This window comes from Protopterus annectens, chromosome 5.part0, assembly GCF_019279795.1.
Source record: "Protopterus annectens isolate FY-2018-M chromosome 5.part0, PAN1.0, whole genome shotgun sequence".
Taxonomy (NCBI): domain Eukaryota; kingdom Metazoa; phylum Chordata; order Ceratodontiformes; family Protopteridae; genus Protopterus; species Protopterus annectens.
The window spans coordinates 147201498-147209785 of record NC_056735.1 but is presented as its reverse complement, the minus strand read 5'-3'; positions in this window follow the sequence as shown (position 1 = coordinate 147209785).

The following is an 8288-nucleotide window of genomic DNA, read 5'->3' as shown; positions in this document are numbered from 1 at the left end:
ATGTAGGACATGCTGGAGCCGCAGTGTAGACCAGACACAGGTCTACTCTAAGTAGTCTACACATTACTGAGTACATGTATGACATGCTGGAGCCACTGTGTAGACCAGACACAAGTCTACTCTAAGTAGTCTGCACATTACTGAGTACATGTATGATATCTCTAAGTAGTATGCACATTACTGAGTACATGTATGACATCTCTAAGTAGTCTACACATTACTGAGTACATGTATAACATGCTGGAGCCGCTGTGTAGACCAGACACAAGTCTACTCTAAGTAGTCTGCACATTACTGAGTACATGTAGGACATGCTGGAGCCACTCTGTAGACCAGACACAGGTCTACTCTAAGTAGTCTGCACATTACTGAGTACATGTATACATGCTGGAGCCGCTGTGTAGACCAGACACAAGTCTACTCTAAGTAGTCTGCACATTACTGAGTACATGTATGACATGCTAGAGCCACTGTGTAGACCAGACACAAGTCTACTCTAAGTAGTCTGCACATTACTGAGTACATGTAGGACATGCTGGAGCCACTCTGTAGACCAGACACAGGTCTACTCTAAGTAGTCTGCACATTACTGAGTGCATGTATACATGCTGGAGCCGCTGTGTAGACCAGACACAAGTCTACTCTAAGTAGTCTGCACATTACTGAGTACATGTATGACATGCTGGAGCCACTGTGTAGACCAGACACAAGTCTACTCTAGTCTGCACATTACTGAATACATGTATAACATGCTGGAGCCACTGTGTAGACCATACACAAGTCTACTCTAAGTAGTCTGCACATTACTGAGTACATGTAGGACATGCTGGAGCCACTGTGTAGACCAGACACAGGTCTACTCTAAGTAGTCTGCACATTACTGAGTACATGTATGACATGCTGGAGCCACTGTGTAGACCAGACACAAGTCTACTCTAAGTAGTCTGCACATTACTGAGTACAAGTAGGACATGCTGGAGCCGCTGTGTAGACCAGACACAGGTCTACTCTAAGTAGTCTGCACATTACTGAGTACATGTATGACATGCTGGAGCTGCTGTGTAGACCAGACACAAGTCTACTCTAAGTAGTCTGCACATTACTGAGTACATGTATGACATCTCTAAGTAGTCTGCACATTACTGAGTACATGTATGACATCTCTAAGTAGTCTGCACATTACTGAGTACATGTAGGACATGCTGGAGCCACTGTGTAGACCAGACACAAGTCTACTCTAAGTAGTCTGCACATTACTGAGTACATGTATAACATACTGGAGCTGCTGAATTTTCCTGGTTAGAAATGTTTGAGGTCTCTCAAGTTGCTGCAGGTGTCTGGTAAGGTACACACCAATGGGAGCATTGTACACAATTATTGGCCTGATAAGGGTCAAGTACATGGGAGTTATGACCTCTTTCCCCCTTGAGGCAATAAATTTGATAATGAGGTGAGCAATATAAAATGCCTTCCTTACCACATTAGACACTTGGTGATCAAAGTTTAGGCTACAGTCAGCTTGCATTACCAAGTCTCTCACTAGTGAGATATTACGTAGGGTTTTATTATTTACATGATAGTCTGCAGGGATATAATTTTTATCAAAGTGGATGATAATGCATTTTTTAGCATTGAGTTGAGTCCATGGTTTTGCCACCAATCATTGGTTTGTGGAAGTCCTTCTTGAAGTATATTGACATCATTTAGGGATTGAATGACGGGCGGCACAGTGGTGCAGTGGTTAACATTGTCACCTCACAGCAAGAGGTTCTCCGGTTCGATTCTCGGCTGGGGTGCCTTCTGTGTGGAGTTTGCATGTTCTCCCTGTGTTCGTGGGTTTCCTGGGTACTCGGTTTCCTCCCACATTCCAAAGACATGCATCTGGAGCATTTCTCCCCGGGCCTCCGCTGAAAACAGGCTCTGTGGAACCTAGTCGGACTTTCCCGGTCAACAAATGATAAATAAATAAATAAATAAAATGATTGCACCTAATTTGCAGTCATCAGCAAACTTAGTCAGCCACAGCCCTTCTGTTTTGGCCTTAATTTCTGAGAAGTATATTCCATATAATAGGGGGCCCAAAACTGACCCATGTGGAAACCCACTGCTGACAGCTGGTTGAGGTAAATTCTAAAGTCCCAACCTTGACTGATTAAGGAAATATGAAGGGTCAGGTCAGATAATGATGGTGCTTGTGTTCTTTTCCAACAAGCTATGTTTGCACAGAGAATTCCAGCATGGATCGTATTACTGTTGTTAACCAAAAAAAAAAAAAAAATCAATGATAATAAATTAATTACAAAAAAACACTTAGCAAGCAGAAATATCTTATATATAGAGTTGCTGTCAAACAGTAATGTAAAAAAAATCACACATCTTGTTCCGGAATGTGAAGCACCGATGGCAGAGAGCCTGCATATATAGCTGAGAATACCTGCTATCTATGTAGCAATTACCTTGGAATTAAGACTGAATTAGCAGAGCTAATTCATGGCTACTTTTTTGTTAATCTTTATTACATTTATATACCATTAATTAACTGTGTGCTTTGGATATGTACCCACTCAGTGATGGACAAAGGACATACTGCATTTCTCCAGAGTTACTTAGACTATCTAACTCTGGGTGACCATCTCTACAACACCTCCTTAATTACAAGTCATTGTTTAATATGCCAAATTTAACCTTTTTGGTCACCAATGTCCCTCATGGGCAAGTCCAGCCTGTGATGACTTGATGTGTGCAAGCCGATATCACTATAAAATTCTTTGCGGTCTTCACACATGCCGGTAATATTGTCAAACTTTTCCAGTAAGCTAAATTACTCTTAAAAGGCCTCTTTGGCCGAGAGACTCATAACAACATATGGCCCAATGAACATATGAACTTAGTACATGCATGTATCATAAAAAAGGTATAATGCATTGGCAATCATTAGTGAAATGATTTTAAATTCTAATAGTTTGAGTGTAAAGCAGGTAACAAAGTAAGTCGCTATCTCTTTGGAAACTTTTACCTTAACATGTTGTCATTAAATGACCTCAATGGTAAGAACTTGTAATTGAGAGCAATATTGCCCTTTTCAGCACCTATAATGTTCCCAAAATTGACTCATTCTTTACTTCAAATGGACTTACATGTACTGGTTGCATATCTACATATGAATGTGTTTCCTTCCTACTGAGTCCCATACTACAACAGAAAACTGTCTACGTATCCTTCTTCCACATTTTATTTATTTATTTATTTATTTTACATTTGTTGACCGGGAAAGTCCGACTGGAGGGAGGTCCATTTACAGCGGAGTCCCGGGGAGAAAAGCTCCACTAATTCAACTACATGTTTGGTGGTAATATACACAATACTAGATATTATTTACAATACAAGATATAAAAACAATATGAAGAAGTGATTTGTATAAAACTAATGAAAGGACTACATTGTATCAATACAATCATCAGATATATCACATATGACAGTATGACCAGACAAACTTTGCTGATACAGGTTTGAGCGTGAGCACAGGAAGGCCCTGTATGTCAGTTTTGAGGAGAAGTTAGTACTGTAGTATAGAGATAGAAAGCAGGATATAGAGTAGGGTAGGAAGTATTTGGGTAGAGCAGGAAAGCATTTATGTGATGCAAGGACAGAGCCAGGAATGCAGGAGGTGTGATTTAAGTGATCTTTTGAACAGTGAGATAGATGGAGCTGAGGAGATATTCTGGGGGAGATTATTCCATGTCTTTGCTATGGTATGAGCAAATAGAGCTTTTCCTGCAGTGTTGTTGGCTTGAGTTATATGCAGCAGGGTTTTGTTGGATGAGCGGAGTGGACGGTTTGCTGAGTATTGTTTAAGTAGTTGGTTCAGGGCTGGAGTCTTGTGGGGATTCTTTAGGATGTTATAGGTGAGGACAAGTTGGTGGAAACTAATTAAATGAGGAAGTTCTAACCACTGTAATTCTTTTAGGGCAAGGCAATGATGGCTACGAAAAGCAGAGTTATTGGCAAATTTTGCAATCTTATTGTAACATGACTCTAGTTTGTTCATGTCTGTTTTCTTAATGTGGGTTAGGATAGGAGATGCATACAGTAGTGTAGACAGAAGATGGGTTTGGGCTAGGGTGATTCGTGCTTGGTCTGTTAGGAAGTGTTTGTGTTTATACAGTGTTCCTAATTTTTTATGTACTTTCTTAATGGTTTGAGAGATATGGACATCGAAGTGGAGGTCATTATCTATTTCAATGCCAAGGAGTTTTGTGTGGAGGGAGGGGGAGATTGTGGTGCCATTTTTGGAAGTGATAGTGAAAAAGAGGGGTGTGGGTTTGTATTTGGTTGGGGAGAAAAGTAGAAGTTTTGTCTTGTTGGGGTTAAGAATCAGCTGGATATCAGTAATCCATTTTTCAGTGGCGTTGAAGGATTCCTGGGTAAGATTTTGAAGAGTGGTAAGGGATGGGGCTGAGCAGATTAAGGTGGAGTCATCAGCATATTGTATGAGTGATGCATGCAGTGTGGAGGTGTGTAGTCTATTAGTGAAAATAATGAATAGTAATGGACCTAGTATTGAGCCTTGTGGAACACCTATGCTGGATGATAGTAAGGGTGATAGGGTTCCTTGCCATTTGACTGATTGTTTCCTATCAGAGAGATAGTTTCTGAACCAAACAGTTGTAGAGGGGGCAAAGGATAATGATGTTAGTGTGTCAAGTAGTAGGTTATATGAGACCATGTCAAATGCCTTAGAGATCTAAGAATATGGCAGATACAAAGTTGTTGTTATTTCTGAGTTGGTTAACCTGGTTAGTGAAAGACAGAAGAGCAGTGGTTGTACTGTGGTTTGGGCGAAAGCCGTGCTGGGTTGAGGAGAGGAGATTATGTGAGGTTAAGAAATGCATCACTTGGGTATGAATACATTTTTCCAGAAGTTTGGACAGGGGGGATAGGATAGCAATGGGGCTGTAGTTTGATAGCTCATAGGAGTTACCACCTTTGTGTAGTTGGATAATATGTGATTCCTTCCATAGATGAGGGATATAAGCCTCTTTTATGGAGCGGTTAATCAGAATTGAGACAGGGTAGGCTAGAGATTCAGCTGCTAGTTTTAGGAAATTAGTGGGTAGGCCATCAGCTGCAAGAGTGGTAGGTTTTAATTTTGAGAGTAGCTTTTTGACTATGGAGGTTGGTATGGGAGAGAGGGTAAAAGGTGGTATATTACTATGGTCCTTAGTGGGGGTGGATATAGGGTTATTAAGTCTGTGGCTTGTCGTTGTGGAATAAAAGAATTGTCTTCTTGCTTGGCATCCTTGCATCCTTGAACTTGCTGTGGTGGAGTATTGTCGAGCTATAGGGTTATTGCTAGATAGCTGAGTAGATAGTGATAGAATAGAGTCTATGAAATGATGGTTGAATTGAGAGGCTAAGCTGTCGGTAGTGGAATTTGTGTTGGGAGCTGGAGTAGTAGTTTTACCAGGTTTTAGAAGGGAGTTAATAGCATGCCAGAATTTTTGGGGTTTTTTAGAGTGTTTGTTTTGGAGATGAAGGAAGTAGCTTCGTTTGTCTAGCTTTGTTTGCCTATTGGCTTGATTGTGAAGTTGTTGATAGTTCTGTCTATTTAAGCTAGTATTGTTCTTTTTCCAGATCTTCCAGGCATTATCCCTGGCTTGTAGTAAGCCTTTTGTGGTCCTAGTCAGCCAAGGAGCATAGTCTACTTTGGGTCTAAGTTTTCTAATGGGGGCTACTGTATTCAAAACATTCATAAAAGTACTATTGAATAGTTTAACTGCCTGGTCTAGTTCCAGAGTATGTAATGGCTGCCAATTACATTGTCGTAATATACTATTGAGAGTTTGTGGATTTACCTTGTGCTCATTTCTAGTTTCCTTATATAGTATGGGTTTGGCTATGTTTAATTTTTTACGAAGAAGGAAAGTGGGGCAGTGATTGCTGAGTGAGTCTGGTAGACAGCCCGTGAGATAATTTTGACTAGGGAAATTTACTAAAGTCCAATCAAGAGTTGATTGTTTCTTGGATTTTTTATCCACTCTGGTAGGTTCTTGAATTAGTTGAGAGAAACCGAATAAGTTAATATGGTTTGTGGGATTGCTAGAGTTACAGGATTGCCAATCAAGATTTAGGTCTCCTAACAGAATGGTTTCTTGTGGCAGGTTGGTTGTAGCCCATTGCACTAATTTCTGCCTACAAGATACGATGTTTCATGATTTTGATATTTGTGTCTTCTTCTCATGGACCACTGTATCTTTCAAGAAATGCTGGTAATGGGTACTTCCATGTAATATAATGTTCATCATACTGTTTAATGGTTAGTGGGTCACGTGACATAATGTTCATCATACTGTTTATTGGTTAGTGGGTCACATGTGGTATAATGTTCATCATACTGTTTAATGGTTAGTGGGTCACGTAATATAATGTTCATCATACTGTTTATTGGTTAGTGGGTCACATGTGGTATAATGTTCATCATACTGTTTAATGGTTAGTGGGTCATGTTTCCAATACTTTTCCATTACTTTTGCCACATTTTTTTATACCGTTACATATGCAGGCTCTCTGCCATCAGTGTTTCACATTCTGGAACAAGATGTGTGATTTTTTCCACTACTGTTTGACAGCAACTCTATGTATCTATTTCCACGCGTGTTCAATGGACTTTGGAAAATGACATGTACTTAGTTCTCCATCCTATGATGCTAGTATTAATCTTTCCTATTTTGCTTTAAATTCACCTTTTTTGAGTCATTCCTGCATTAAATTAAGAGTGCCATCTGCTGCTTATCTGACTTTTCATTACTTGCAACTGTATTATATTTTGCCTTATAGTGAGATTGTTCTTTTTACAGTCTTTCATTTTTGGTCATAGATTTCATTCAATAACGTCTTTATTTTTTTCATATAAATATGTTCTTTGTTCTTCCATTCCTGCTTGACAACAGTATGCTTCTGATTGACAAGTTGTTTAGGCATCTTTAATTTTTTTGTCCATTTATCTGCCTGAAGTTCAAAGATCCATTTCATTTCCTCTCATTCCATCCTGGCAAAAATACAGATTATGGAAATAATAGTGGGTGATTTTCAGTGCGTGCGTGTGTGTGTGTGTGTGTGTGTGTGTGTGTGTGTGTGTGTGTGTGTGTGTGTGTGTGTGTGTATGTACGTGTGTATGTGTGTGTGTGTGTGTGTGTGTGTGTGTGTGTGTGTGTGTGTGTGTGTGTGTGTGTGTGTGTGTGTGTGTAGATGCACACACACACATATATAAAAATAAATATATAAACTCCTAAACTTAAGCTATATGCTGCTCTTAGAACTTCTTATTAGTATATTCTTGTTAAACCTCTACTTCTTACATCCCAAGCTTAAATTGTTATTCATCCTCCTTGCTTAATTATTGAATAACTTGATAATTACTGTAATGATGATTTTATCCACCTAAAAAATTCTTGTGTTTTTTTCTTTCTTCTCTAATACTGAATGTCATATTACTATTGTAATTGTCCTATATGTTCTGGAGCTTTTCTCCCCGGGCCTCCGCTGGAAAAGTGCTTTTGCTCAGTCTCACACTCCCGGTCAACAAATGTAAAATAAATAAAAATATAGATATAGATATATTGGGTAAGATGATAGACTGAGTGTGTATGATTGTGAGTGTTTAGGAATGGCTTTTTTTTATTTAAGATACAGGTTAGAGTTAAGGGCAGGGTTATTATACGTTACTACTATGGAGCAGGGAGGCTTTGCTGGTTACATGTGTATATATGTGTGTATATATGTGTGTGAGTATATATATATATATATATATATATATATATATGTAATAATAACAATAATATGTGTATATATATATATATATATATATATATATATATATATATATATATCTATAATAATATGGCAACACACCACCGGATCACAAAAACTTCTGTGGCAAAAATAAATATAATAATAAATGTCCAAAAAGTAGCCACAGTCGTTACCACAGCCCAAAACTGTTCTTCAAGTGCTGGAAGTCACAACAAAGTTTGTAGAAACAGGAACCAAACAAAACTATAAATGAAACTCCAGGATATAAAATGTTCTTCTTTATTCCAGACAGTTAGCGCTTTCACCTATTGGCTTCATCAGACTTAATACTGGTTTAACAATCTGATTTTTAAATAGTTCATGGCCAAGGCTCATAGGTTAAAACCTACATTACATCATATCCTTTAAGCAAGGAAATATGTGTTTAAAAACATGCTTTAATAAAATATATATCTTTAATAAAAATTTTTTTTTTT